Source organism: Polistes canadensis, unplaced genomic scaffold (genome assembly GCF_001313835.1).
Source record: "Polistes canadensis isolate GaletaPanama2010 unplaced genomic scaffold, ASM131383v1 scaffold_9, whole genome shotgun sequence".
In the NCBI taxonomy this organism is placed as follows: domain Eukaryota; kingdom Metazoa; phylum Arthropoda; class Insecta; order Hymenoptera; family Vespidae; genus Polistes; species Polistes canadensis.
The window spans coordinates 638,608-654,140 of record NW_014569556.1 but is presented as its reverse complement, the minus strand read 5'-3'; the positions used below and the strand labels follow the sequence as shown (position 1 = coordinate 654,140).

At 34.7% G+C, this 15,533-nt stretch overlaps 1 protein-coding gene across 4 annotated transcripts in view; it reads left to right on the top strand.

Moving 5' to 3' along the window:
* Positions 1–15,533, top strand: part of LOC106792181 (latrophilin Cirl-like) — a 271,426-nt gene that overhangs the window by 231,658 nt on the left and 24,235 nt on the right. The window lies entirely within an intron of this gene.

The following is a 15,533-nucleotide window of genomic DNA, read 5'->3' as shown; positions in this document are numbered from 1 at the left end:
TTAAAGAAAACGCGTGCCAAAACGTGCCGCAACTACGACCACTAACTATTTCTCTCCTTCCTATCTTTTTCTCCATCCGGTTTGTCCTCAGTGATTCTCCAATTTAGGATCATTCTTGCTTTTTTCTTATTACATTTCTATAATCTGTATCGTTAAATATCTTTCTCTTTCTCTTTCTCTCTCATTTTTCTATCTCTAAGTAAGTTAGTATTTTATACAAATGTTGCTTTTATACTTGCAATAAAGTAATCCAATAGTTAAAATACATTAAACATTCGATACTTTTGTCATTCCTCGCGAAGAATTCGAAAAACAGACACACATACAGGAATCATTGTTTATCCTGTAAATGGCTTGAAAATAAGAGAAGCAAAGCCATACATCGTAAAAGGGAATGGAAGAAAAGCGCGACATGACGTTTGCTCGAAAATTCAGTAACTATAATCCAAAAGAGCGTTGAGGTCGAGGTGGTGGATCTCGGAGGGTTGCATCTTGTTGTAGTAGAAACTCTTTCTCTCTCTCTTCTCTTCTGAAAAGCAAAAGATAGAAAGAGAGAGAACGAAAAGACTCCGGGATGAGTGTAACACGGGCTGCCGCGAAGGGGTGGTGGCAATATTTTAAAACGAGCGTGAGTCTGTTGCGGGCAGAGCTCTTACCGCGTGCACACAATACTAAAGAAAGAAAGAAAGAAAGAAAGAGAGAGAAAGAGAGGCAAGACGAGAGAAAGAGAGAGAGGCTGCAAAGGGAGGGCGTGCCCGCTGTTATCTCGCTCGTTCCTCGGATGAAATATCGGCCAGCAGTTTCATACCTTCTTCCAACCTTCCTTCCCTTACTTCTTCTTCTTCTTCTTCCTTCTCTTCTTCTTCTTCTTCTTCTTCTTATTCCTATTCTCCATCTCTTCGTTCAACTTTTCGCATTGCTATACCTTTCCTCAATTTCTACGAGCCATCTCTCGAACTAACGTGGTGTTCTTTCTCTCTTTTTCTCTTTCATTCTTTCTCTTTTACTTTGACTCTTTTCTATCTCCTTCGGTCTCTCTTTTTCGTCCCGACGACTTGTCTTTGGCTTTTGGATCCGTTAGACTTTAGACGGCGTTTGTCATCGTCGCTATCCATCTCGCGAGAAAGAGTAGTAACTCCGCCATCCTCTCGTAGACTTCGTGGGTAGAAACACTAAGGGTTAACGAGGCTGGATTTTCTCAAGTTTCTTTTCTCTTACAATTTTGCCAAGAATACTAAGAGAAAAGTATAAACCGGATATCCTTCGCTTTATCTTTCTTTCGTTTTCTCAAAATTCAAGCACATTCCGAGGAATGTTAGATTAGATTATAATGTTTCTTCTTTATTTCATATCTCAAGTTAAGGTTAGCTATTGTATTTAGGAAATAATAAGAATAAACATTTTCTAAACAGATCTTTATAGATTTAACTAGGAAAAAAGTTTCAATGAAAAATTAATTATAATAAACAATAGAAAAAAAATTCGATTGAAAATTATTCACTAATTATTGTTATTATTATTATTATTATAAATATTATTAAATTACGAAAAGTGCAAACAACTGTTGTTGTCGTCTGAAACTAAAAGTTGTTGAAAACTCGTACTAAAACTCGACCCAGCTTCTTTTCTCATCAATTAGCTATCGTATTATAGTTTGACATAAGTTTAAACTTTCTTTAGAGTACCAACGACTCTTGTTAAACGAATACAGTAAAACGTTTCTTCTTGATATAAGTACCTCTCCAACACTAACATCACCTCTTCCTTTCGATTTTTCTTCTACTCTCTTTTTCTTTTAGATTTTATTTAACTAATCAGCGTGAAACCATGAAAGCCTGTAACTATCAGACGGGAAGAACATCCTCTTCCTATCGGCATCGTTTCAATTCGTTGAGATCCGAGGTTACGAACAAAAATAAGAAAAGAAAATTCATTTCCTAGAACTCTATTCGAACAAATTTGTCTCTTGTACGAATCTTAAACTGGTTTAACCTTCCGCTTCATCGATCGTCGAAAAAACATACAAGAACTGATTGCAGAATAGAAAAGAAAATTAAAGAAGAAAGATAATTAACAAGATATACTTAACCGTAGAAATAAAATTATCATTCTCGACAATCAAAACTGTCAACAACATTAAATACAACTTTTCATTATTTTCTCATATCGAACATCGAATTAAATTCGATCATTTGTCAATTTAATCCCTCTAACACATTAAATATATTCCAACTTCTATTCTTTTTTTGTTGAGCTCAATTCATTGTAAACAAAAGATCAAGTACAATAGCTAACTAAATTTCTTTAAAATTACCTGACGACGAGAAAATACGAACGAACCGTTCAATTCGTAGTCTTATTTCTTTTGCTCAAAGGTATGACGTCAAACCAAGAAAATCGAAAAACGAAAAATACGAGAAGTAAGCGAGAGAGAAAGAGAGAAAGAGAATGCAAGAAAAGGGGAAGAGGAGGTGGTGACAATGCGATCTCCAACTCAGATAGGGAATTGCCAACGGGTACGAGCATAAGATTCTTCGCTTATTTTGCCAGCAGAATCGAATCGAAGAGCACTGCAATATTTTTCGCTATGCGTGCTGCATACGTATGTATTGTATATACATACGTACACGTATTTTCGAGAGATACTCGAACGTTCCAAATATTTTTGCGGTTCCCTTTTCCGTTTGGGTCCCTCCTCTCTCTTTCACTCACTCTCTCTAATTTTTTTCTCTCTCCCTTTTTTTCTTTCTCTCTTTCTTTCTCTCGGGTTCCTTTAGCCAAGCTCTTGCCACCTCTTGACCCCAACTCCGGCCCTCCGCGTATTTCTCACGTTACTCTCTACCGCCCTCCTCCCACTCTTCCTCAACGTTCGCCCTTTTTCTCTCGTTCCAGCCTCGCGATTCGCACCGTCGTAAGCGAGCACGATAATCGGGATGGTGAAAGAAAGAATGAGAGAGAGAGAGAAAGAGAAAGCACCAAGAAACGAACGAGACGACCTTTAACGCCCGACTACTAACACTTTCGACGAATCATTTCATGCGAAATCTCGATCAATTTTTATTATAATAATAATAATATCTCATATTTTTTCTACATCATTTCAAAATATATCTCTAAAATGCACTTTGCACAAATTTAAAGGAATGCAATTTTAATTTTACATTTGTCAATGTAGAAAATAGACGAAAAAATTTCATTCCTACATAACTATAATAATATATTAGATTGATGAAACTACCCCATTGATTTTCAATTTATCAGTATATTATAATGTATATGTATTTCATTTAATTAAATGAAATATAATTAATGTTAAAAATCTTCGATCAGTATTTATTAAAACCTCAGAGTTATAAAACATTTTTTTACTACTCGAATATATGGCATAAGTTTAAATGAGGTTTCTGTTTTTTGCTTCATATTTGATCGATGCAGTCGAGACTCGAAAGTTGGAAACCCATCGGTAATGTTGGACGGAAATCTCTCTCTCTATCTCTCTCTCTCTCTTTCTCTCTCTCTCATCCTTCCTATCACTTCCTATCTCTTTCTATCTCTTTCTATCTCCCTCTCTCTATCGAGGTATCATCCTCGACAAACCGTTCGGAAACTATTTCCACTACTTGGCTCTACGTTCACCTCGTTCTGAGAAATTCTCAATTCGAACGGTACGGCCAATTCGCCGAGCGTTTACACCCACCGCGGTTTCTAATTCCTGATTCCTTCGGGATTGGGTGGCTGTTCGTTTCTACCGTTAGATATCTACTATGTTGAGATATAGTTATCGGTAACTTCAATTTCATCGATTACAATCTCTTTACCTTTTTCTTCATTTTTTAACTTCTTCAAAATGAAATGATTTCCTCTATTTTAATATACAATAAATTAAATGCAAATATAAATAATATCATAGATACGTTAATATAATAACTTATCAAAATTACTCTCTCTACATTAATATTTTAACATTACAAACAAAAAAGAAAACCAGAACAAATTAATAAACGTAATATCGTAGAATGAATTAATTATACTCAGTGAAAAGCCTGGCAGCTGTCTGAAAATTACTAAAGACTAATGCGCGCGTGTTATTGGTTCGAGTCTTTTGTAACATGTGTATGATTAGGTGAGAAAAAAAGATAGAAAAAAAGAAGAAGAAGAAGGAAAGAAAGACAGGAAGGAGAAGGGGAAAAAAAAGAAATATAGAATGTTGAACGAATCATCCGACTCGACGCGCCGTCCATCATCAAGAGTTAATTTCGATAGTGCTACGATGACTACGCTCGAAATAATAGCCTCGGAAGGGTGTAGGACTCTTCGAAGAGGTAATCGTGTGGCCAAAACGTAAAGCACGCAGGACGATTCTAGTGTTTCTTGATAGGACGAACGAACGAACGAACGAACGAAAGAACGAACAAACGAACGCCTCGAGCATGTTTGACGCGTTTCCTTTAAGGTGTGCGGCTACCGTCTCGAAGATGCCATGGAACTCGGACGGATAAATTCGGCGTTCCTAGCCTAATTACAGGGCTCGAGTAGCGTGAGCCCGCCGGCACCTGCGTCTTCTTCACCCGTTTCCTTTTCGTCCTTCCCTTCGCTCGATTCACCTTTCTTTTTCTTCCTCTTTCCCCCTTTTTTTTCTCTTTTCTTTTCTTTTTTTTTCTTTCTTTCTTTCTTTTTTTCTCTTTCCCTTCATACACCGAACACTCCTCGGCAAGTAGTCGATCACGACGAACGAACAGCAGCTACCTTAGCAACTCGGAAAAAAATAGCCTTCCATTTATATTTATTTGTTCGTGTGTGTGTGTGTATGTGTATGTGTGTGCTGCGTACCTTTTTCTTTTTCGAATAAGCTCATTTAATTTCAAAGTTTATTTTTACTGAAGTAACTTACAAATTGTGTGTCATCGATCAATTAATACAAATACAACATTGAAGAATCTTCAATTTCTTTCAATTTTCTTTCTATAAATAATTTTCAAGATACGTTACTCTTTAATGTTTTTTATTAAAAAAAAATTAGCGTGCCACTCACAACATTGCTACCGTAATGACTTTACAAACTCGAACTAACGAGCGAGCGAGCGAGCGAGCGACTTTATCTCGTCGAAAGAACGAAGAACGATTTCCGTTCTCTTCCTATGGCTCCCAATGATGTTCCTTCTCATATTACTCGCGTTCTTCGCCAAGATCTTATAACACTGATGTGCACTCCCGCATATTCTATTACACTTTGCCTATCTACAAAAGACCATCCGTGTAAGCTAAGAAATGGATGGATCTAATTATCAAGTAATACGATCTACTAAATTCAACATCTTTTCGTTCGAAAGCTTGTTCTAACGGTCATCGCTAATCTTCAAATCTAGATCATCGTTTCTAATTAATTGGATTCGTAAAGGAAGAAAAAAAAACAAAAAACAAATAAATAAATAAATAAACAACATTTGAATTTTTCTATCGAAGATTAATAATAATAAATAATTTTTTGATGATATAGGTTCATAGGGAACTTGGACATGAAAAGAAGTAGAACTTAATTTAATTAAGTTGGACGTTTCGTCCCTTTATTGGGACTTCTTCAGCAACTTAATCATTAAAGCTCAGCGTCATTTTTATTTATTTCGAAGTTGCTGAAGAAGTCCCAATAAAGGGACGAAACGTCCAACTTAATTAAATTAAGTTCTACTTCTTTTCATGTCCAAGTTCCCTATGAACCTATATCATCAAAAAATTATAATTTTGGACGAGAGAAAATACTGAATAAATAATAAATAATGATTAGGCTAGATGTTAGAATAAAAAATTTGGATTAGTGTCATCGTAACACCTTTCAAAGAAATTTTCCAAAGGATTAGAATCTCCAAGTAGCGAACAAGAAGAGAATTGAGCAGCAAGTTACGAAACCCAAGTGTACAAAACATTCAAGAGGAAACGACTAAGTCATTCGTGTTTCATCAGGAGGTAAGGACTTTGTCGCGGGCGACATTAAAACCACAACGTTTACCGATCGTCGATGGAAGAAGACCCTGCAGGGATTAGTCCGTTCCTTCAAACGACCCTCTTGTAATCATTCTCCTAAATGTGCTACCGGCTCAATTGTAAAAGGGATACCGATTAATCGATCGATCGACATTCAAGACGACTGATTTAACGAAGAACTATTAACTCTACGTATAGAACGATAATAATTTAAAAAAAAAACGGCATAGTTTCATTGAACCTAAGAGAATGAAACTTTTGCTCAAGTTTACAGTCTAAAATTTGAATTAATGATCAAAGTATGATGAAAGATATGTATATTATATTATAGTATACTATATACTGTACTTACTTTATATCGTTATCTCACAACTCTTAACTACATTATTAAATTTATAGTATATATTACTTTAAGTTAGTATAATAATAAAGTATATAATTATATTAAAAATAAAAATACGCGAAATATGTTTAAAGATAGTAATAAATAAAAAGCTTCAGGACGGATCGAGATAGGTATCAAGTTCCAATTTAACGCACCTATTCCCGTCAAAAATATTTCTTTTGAAACGTGCAGCAGATAAATACAAAAAGACACGCGAGGAAAATAACGTCCGTGAATTTTCTTTTTCTATCACGTTGCTTTTAGTTATTAAACCTTCTCGTTTCTTTCTTTATATCTTTTTATTTTTCTTTTTTTTCCTTATTTGCTATTATCGTAGTCTCGTTAGACGTGGGCGAGGCCACCCATCGACGTTGTGAATTCATTATGATATTGTCACCTACAAAACAGGGAGAAATCTTACACCCAAGTACATTCTCGTGAGCGTTATAAACTTTATTGCTTCTTGATTTATCGCATCTCCTTCCTTCCGTTTCTAGTTTCTCTTCCTTTTCCTCTTACACGTACGATCGTCCGAAGCAAGAATTATCTCAAGTAATTTATCGAATTTCTTATCTCGATAAACGATTTAAAACTTTATAACGACGTAAAACTCGTCCTAACGAATCAGGCTAAAGCCTTCTTTTTTATTCTATATAACATCCTACGTAGATATTTTTTTTCCATCTATGAACACGTAAATACCTAAATCTCAAAAAAGAAATAAATTCATATCTCTCGATAATTATCATCGAGATAGGATAGGAATTTAGGGTGCAAGATAGTATTCTGTTATTCATATTTTGTATTTATTTGTATTGTTATGGTTTTATCCTGTCATTGTTTCGGAAAAAAAAATAAATTTCGAAGAATGAACGATAATACCTTTACAAAACCATTAATGACCAATTAGTCAAGCTAATTAGTACTTCTCTATAAAAGAGCTAAATGTTGGAGCTTCAAAATGGACAATAATCGATTTACGTGCCTATATAAACGCACCAATGTTCTTTCTATATTTGCATAAGAACATAAAGGGAAAAATTATAAATTAATAGAAAATACATTGAATGTCCCGCGAAATCTATACGCTTACTCGATTTTTGATTAAAAATTATTGCTGTAGAAAGTTTAAGACGAAAAAAATTTAGAATTAAATATATTAGTATACTCTGTAATTATAATATATATACATATTAAATAAGTTTCATTTGATAGCTTTATTTATAACAAGTGAATTAAACAAATACGACAATAATGTAGAGAAAATGCCTGTACCTTAAAATTGTACATATTGGAGATATAACATGAAAAATATTCGGTTTTTTTCGTATCTTATAATTGATCCTCCTTTATTTTCGCTATTATTTAAATGTTGTGTGTTTAGTATTAGAATTAATTTAATAATTATTATTTTTTTTTTCAATTGTGTGTTTATATAAGATCTCATATACGCTGGGTATAATGTTTAAACGATAATACATTTATTTAAATATACTCTTCGAATGTTAAACAATTTAGAACTATTTTATCAGATAAAAATTTTTATCTCAAAGATGTTAAACATATCAAAAAGATGTTAAAACATATATATTTTAGTTCAAAAAATTCTAATTATTAATATAATACAGTACTGTGTGTTATATTTACCTTAATTGATTGATAATTAATCGAAGAAAGTGTATATTCTAATCTATTAGCACAGAGTATAAGTTCGTCGTACCGTCCTCTTCGAAATTCACCGTTAGACTGAGTCGTTGTTCTCAAATGAAAGTTAGATACATACTAGTTGTTTATATGACTTTCAGAAGAATAAATTTTATTTACTGTAAGAGCATATTACTTTTATTATGTATATATATATATATATATACATATATAATCTTCGGAAACTCATATAAACAACTAGTATTTTAATTGACTTTCATAAAGAATAATGAGAGCCAGTTTTTCAACGGATTTCGAAGAGAGTGGTGGGGTTCGTTGTACTTATACTCCGTGTTTTTAAACTACAATATACATTTCCTTCAACTAATTAACAATCATTTAATGTATATAACACTCTAATATACTTTAATAATATTTAGGATTGATAAATTAAAATACATATTTTTTTTAAGTTTCTGATCAGTAATAACTTTGAGTTGAAGATTTTCATCTAATAAAATATCAGCTCGAAATAGTTTAAGAATCTATAAGTATATTAATAATTAGATTATTTTAAACAAATTATTATTCTTACTTCAATGGATATTTCACTGATTCTGGTACTAATTGTAAGAAATATTTTCAAATAACAGTAAAAACAAAGGATGACTAATTGTTACCCATAGAAAAATCAGATATTCGAACACTCATTACAGGTACAAACTATTGAAAACAGATAATAATGTAAAAACTAAAACAGAGACCAATAAAATACGTACAGAGCTTGATCGCGAGTATGACAAGGTAGAAACGAAAGAATTTAAAAAAAAAAATACGAATAAAGAAGTAATATTTAATAAACAAAAAATAAAAAGAACAAAAAGATCGACTATTTTTCGAAAGACAAAAAATAATGTTGCCAATAACGAATTGATCGATTTTACGACAAACGTTACTCTCTCTCTCTTTCTCTCTCATTCTCTCTCATTCTCTCTCTCTCTCTCTCTCCTGTAAAAAGTCACATTACGTTTATTAGCGAACGAATGTTCGTGGTCTTTGACCTCACCTTCCCCACCCTTCTTCTTGAGACAGGCAGCCGTGTGGGCGCGAAACTCGATAGGAGTAGTATCTCAAGGAGATGTATGACCGATCGGTGAGATCCCACGAAGGCCGAAGAACTTTAAAGAGTGAGTGAATCTTTCTCCCTTTCTCTTTCTCTTCTATCCCTCTTTTTCTCTCTCTCACTCTCTCTTTCTCTCCTACTCACTCTAACTCACGTCTATCTATCTCGTACGTACGATTAGTCGCTTTATTTTCACCCCTCCTTTTGGCCTTTGTTCTATCCAGGAAAGCAAGCCCTCTTCTCCGTACTTCGCTTCTTCTCTCTATCCATTTGTCCACACGTCGGCCCTTTCTATCGTCTTTGCACACTCCCTCTTTCTCTCTTCTATCCCTCTATCTCCTACCTATCCGTTTATCTATCTATCTACTTCTCCTCTATTCCTTTGTCCCATCGAATACAGCATCCCGGTGGGTACGTAGATACTCTAACGATGCTCCACGCTTGAGCTAGGTAATAATCGGAACCATTCACAAGTCTCTCCCCACTCCCTTCTTCTTCTTCTTCTTCCCCCCGTTTCTCTTTACCTTTCTCTATTTTTCTTTCCTTCTCTTTCTCTCTCTTACTCTATCTCTGTCTCCGTCTCTGCCTCTATCTCTCTCTCTCTTTCTCTCTCTTCTATACCATTCATGTTTTTTGCTTCCATCGTGTCTGTGCCGCTTGTGAGGAAGGAAAAAGAATATCCGATAAATTTCACCCTCGGTGTGCTCGCCGACGTCTCCGATGTCAAAGCACTCGAGTGGTGGTGTACAGAGAGACGAGAAAGAGCGAGAGATAGAGAACGAAGAGAGACAAGGCGGAAAGAGAGATAGCGCGAGGGTGCACGAGACGACGAACGACCCAGAAGTACTAGTAGGAAAAAGAAGAGGAGGAGGAGGAGAAGAAGAAGAGGTGGAGGTGTAGGAGAAGGAGGAGAATAGGGAGAACAAAAGAGTTTTTGGAAGAGACGAAAGGGGAAGAAGAAGCTTGCTTGCACCGGTTTCGTTCTCTTCTTCTTTTCGTAAAAAAAAGACGAATACGAACGTAATGAAACGCGTCACTGTGTATGCGCTTACTATGTTGATAAAACGACGTCGACCCTTAGATGAGCTATCTCTCTCTCTCTCTATCTCTCTTTCTTTCTCTCTGTCTTGTCTGATCTTTTATTTTATTTATTTATATAGTTTCTTTTGTAACATAATATTTAGCATTATCCGTGTTCAAAATAAAAATATATAATATATTTGTTTTTGTTATAGAATATTCATTCTCGAGAATCATCGAAATTATCTTTTTTTTTAATCTTCAATGCAATCAAATAAAACTGTATATCTCATTTAAGAAGAAGAAAATATTCGAACACTCTTAGAGAATTGTTTTTGAGCATTTATACAGAGTCTATGCGAATAAAGGATACTTGAAATATTGGAAAAATTGTGAAAATAATATAATCTTCTAAAAAGACTAACAAACATGTTATCTACAGGAATAAAGTTAAAGCCTGCTAATACTCGAGAAACTACAGTATAGATACACTGTGCGTTCGCTTTGGAGATTGCGCTCATCTCAAGCGGATGTTGACCTACCATCCAAGAGGCACGTACAGAAGGCACAGTAATTGCACTACGTTATCGCGATTCTTGTTCTTCTTTCTCTCTCTCTTTCTTTCTTTTTTTTTTCTCTCTCTGTCTCTCTCTCTCTCTTGCTTCCTTCCTTGCTAGTACCGTTCAGAAACATTTATTCTCCTTTCCACGGTAAATGCATCATTATCGATCGACGTGGTCCATCTATCTTCACAGTCTCTTGAACTATCTCTCTCTTTCTCTTTTTCTTTATCTCTATCTTTCTCTTAAAGTATATATAACGTTCCTTTTAGCAGCAAACGAAAAGAATGAAAAGCTCATCGACGAAATTTCTTTTCTACGTTCATTCTCTTTTTTACTCGAATTTTTTTTTAACGATAGTTGCTTCGTTGAAACTATAGATAAATACTAATTTCTTCTGAGACGATGAAACGTAAATAAAAGCAATAAGTAAATAAGATTATCGGTAATAAACTTTTGAGATCAACTGCACAAGGCCAACTAAAAGATAATATACATTAAGATGATTCATCAGACCACACGAACAGTTTTAAATCATCCTCTCTATCCCTAATGAAACAGTATTTTATATCGGAAACATTAAATGAACAGAAAATATCCATCTTATTCGCGTGTTTAACTATCAAGCAAAATGAGTAGAATATAACGAGACAGTTGGTAAACGAGAGAATAATGCGCCAACGTCGCGTGCCAAAAGGTAAAGAAAGAACAGAGGAAATGGTGTGGCCATTGACGGGCCAACGACGACAAAAAAATTTTTTAAAAATGAGAAAAAAATTAAAAAAAGGAAAAAGAATGACGACGACGACGACGACGACGCTCGGACACAACTTCGACGAAATATTTCTATGGTGTCTGTCATCGATCGAATGTTACATGCCATACACGAGCTGGATATTCTTCTTCATCGACAGAATGGCCGAGAACGTTTCGCGTAACTCGCTTCTTCCACACAACATACGTATATATATTCCCTTCACTATCTCACCCTGCCAATCTTTATCTTTCATATGAATGCTTTCATACCTGCTACACACCGAATAACAATTGGTATTCTTTTCTCGAGTTTTTTCTTTTTTTTTTATCCTTTCGTTGCGTTAACTATTCAAAACTGGCTGTCGAAAGAAACAAAAGGTAGGCATCGAAAAATTCAGTCTTCAAAAGTTTTCATACCTGCAAAAGAATTGTTTTAATTTTTAACTCCTTTCTCAATAATGAAACAATAAACTTTTTTTAATATAAGAATTGAGAAACAAAATTATTAAATTAAGATTTTCAAGAGTTTCTTATTAACCCGTTAGTATCATTTAAGATTACACGTTACTTTAATTTTCAAACGTAATTTAACTCGCTTTATCTTTATTATTATTATTATTATTAAGGAACTGTCCACTTTATCGTAAAAATCCTTAGTTAAGACAAACGATAAACGCATGAAACATAATCTCTAAATAAAATAGATAACACAAAGATCTCTCTTATTACTCGGTATTATCTTCAACAACGTAATTGTATTGTAAGAAAAACTATACCGAGATAAACGTTCTGTAAACGTTGACAATAATCTTTATGATACACGCATAATTCTTAAGCTCGTTGCGCACTATCTATCAGTCGCTAACAATTTGATCGACGATAGATTGAAAATACAAACAAACAAACCCGATGATTCCAATTTTCGAATCATGGTATCTTATAGAAAATTAATGCTTGTATTTTTTTCTTATTATATTTATATAATAAATTATAATAGAGTTATCCCAAAATATTAAATTAACTATATTGTAGTTTGATATATCTAATCTCTTGATACGAAATATAAAATTTATTTTCTAAGTTACACAAACAGAAAACGATTTTTTCTTATACCATACACAGTATAGTCATTCTTGTGAATATTTTAACGACTGTCAAAACACCATTTCTTTCTAAAAGCAAAGGCTTAGTAAATCAAATAATTTATTTAAGCAATTAGGCAAATTAAAAGATTGTACAGTATTTAATCGAACTCATATTATCGACGATAATAACATCCATTAGATCGAAAAGAGAGAAAAATAAAGTAATGATCATTTTCTTGTAAAAGCACTAACTTTCTAATCGATAACTATGTATGTTAGACAGAACGACGAGAAAGGATTAACCCGAATTAGAAATCCTACGGGCAGGTAAACGGCTCCCGGTCGAGAATGCTGAAGTCTACAGGCCAGAGGTATTCCAATCCATACAGAGGATGGTTGAAACGAAGCTACAAACTTACTCGAGTCTGGTCTCTAAGGGGGACTTTGATTTATTCGTCCCGGGAGCGTTTTGCAAAGTTGCGGCCTTCCCGTGCGAAGAAAACGTTCCTAGACTGGCAGTGAAGATAACCTGACCATGTCATATACCTTTATATTTATTAGTGAAAATGTTAAATCCTTAAAAAAATCCTATAGCATTTTATTATAGTAAATTTAATATTTTCACGGTAATTAATCAAATAGATTTAGACAAATTATTCATATTATATATTTTGATAATACGAGTATAATAATAATGAAAAATTAATGCAAACAAATGATCAATTTTTCTTGACATCATCATCATATGTTTATGCAACGCGTTATAAAAAATGTCATATTCTTAGGGAAAAAGTGGCTAACTCTTTCAAGAGGAAGAAAATACGGAAGTAGATAGAATAAAGAAAAGCAGAGAATTCCAAATGATGTGGGTCTCGAGTCAGTCCTTCGCGTATGTTTATATAGTATCTCTGTGTGTACTTGCTTCGTACTTCACGAGTGCCTCCGAGAAAGCTTCCAAGTCTCCAAGAGTTGCATCGGAGCCGTCGACATCCCGCTGTTAGCTCGGCCCTTTCAAGTTGACCGCCATGGCAGCGGGAGGCTTCGCTTGCCGGCCCTCCGATATATTATTACTCCAAGTCATTAATGGTAAACTGCAATTCTCTTTTCTACTTCGGACAACTCGAGACAAGCGTTTTCGCCGTGGGGCGAATGATTCTCCGGCAGCCTTCCACCACCGACTTCTCTTCTCCTTCATTTCTATCTCTTTCTCTCTTTCTCTTACTAGAACACCAGCTTATTCGAGCAGTTTCATCTCCGACAACCAACAGCCTTCAGATTAGAAAAGTGTATCTTTTGCGAAACCACCTGGCATTCGAATTCGTGCGGTCGACCGACTAGAATCGTGCGAAGTTAGCCCAACTTGCTTAGTTTACCACACCAAATTCTAGTTGTTCTCTCTACCTATCTCTATGCGTATCTTTCTGTATCTATTATCTCTATCTCGCTTGCTTTTAAAGCAGTGTGATATCACCGCAAATTTACTACGAATTTCAAGATGTAAACACCAAAAGGAAATAAGATATTCTTGATGAACTCTCTTATTTCATTTTGTATTTAGTATTATATTAATTCATCTATACACAGAAGGAGTCAGTCATCAATTGCTTGATAATTAATTAAATAAACATTATGAAATTTATATTTACAATATATATTATTTTGGGATTATACTTAACTACTATTTGTTAAGGTTTTTCTTAAATTACTTTTCCTTATGTGTGTGTGTATGTATTCTTTTTTAATACTTTATAAACATTTAAATAAATTATTTATTTAACTATCATGTCCCGGCTTGATTATTCTTTTCTTTACTTTATACGAAAATTTAAATGCAAATTCCGTCACGTTGACTCTACTGATTTACTAGCCGTATTACGTGCTCGTCGTCGTTCGCTCTTGGCGAGTCCGAACCGCGCTCTAAAGCGGCATTGTGGCGCGTTGGTATGGAACTAATAAACTCACGACTTTCACGGACAGAGTTATTACAGTCTCGGCGGCACCGCTCGTCCCTTTTCCTCCTTTGCCCTCCGCATTTCGCTTCTCGTTCCATCCTCACGCGCCGTTTCGTGGCCTGTAAGTTCTTGGCTCGTCCTTGCCCCCGGTCTACCGCCAGCACGCTTCTTCGTCCTTCTTGAATTTTTTTACTTCCATCTTCTTCCTTCTTATTCTACCCCTCATCTTCCTTTTTCCTCCTCCGCCTCCTCCACCTCCTCCTCTTCTCACTCTTTCCTCTATCATGCTTCCAATTCCTGACATGGAAGGGAACTCTCTTTTCGAAAAATTCTTTACAAATGTGCTCTTTTGATAATAAAATGAAATGAATACAATGAAAAATATAAATATCATTTTTATAATATCTTATATGAGACTTTATATACGATATAAATAATCTTTCTCTTTGGTGGGTTAAATATTTTCTTTCACATTTCGATCGATAGTATATATTTCAACAATATTATAATTTAAAAATGAAATTAATAATATCATATCACTCACCCTTGATATAATTTAAGGACTTATTTTCTATCTACTCTGTATTATAAAATTAAATTCATTAGGCAAAGATAATTTGTGCCATTTGTTAAATTGGTTTCTTGCATTTTGAAGAACGACCTCGATCAAAAAGGATTCGCTAAGAATGAAGACTAAATGCGAGGGTGTAAATCGCCTAATTCCCTTTCAAAATAATCCTCGCGAGGTCGAGGTTCCGTGAGTCGAATTCCGTGAAGCACGGTGCTGCGATAAAAGGAATAAGAATGAATAAGAGAGAAAGAGAGAGAGAAAGAGTGAAAGGATAAGGAGGAGGAGGAGGAGGAGGAAGTGGAGAAGAAAGGCACTACTTGGACAAAGCCGCAGGCGACCGTCTCTCGGCTTATGGAGCCCTTGCGATCGTTGTCGCAGAACGAAGGGGCAATCGAGTTACACTCAACGCCTCTTCGTTGTCTCCGCCAACGTTATATATATATATATATATATATATA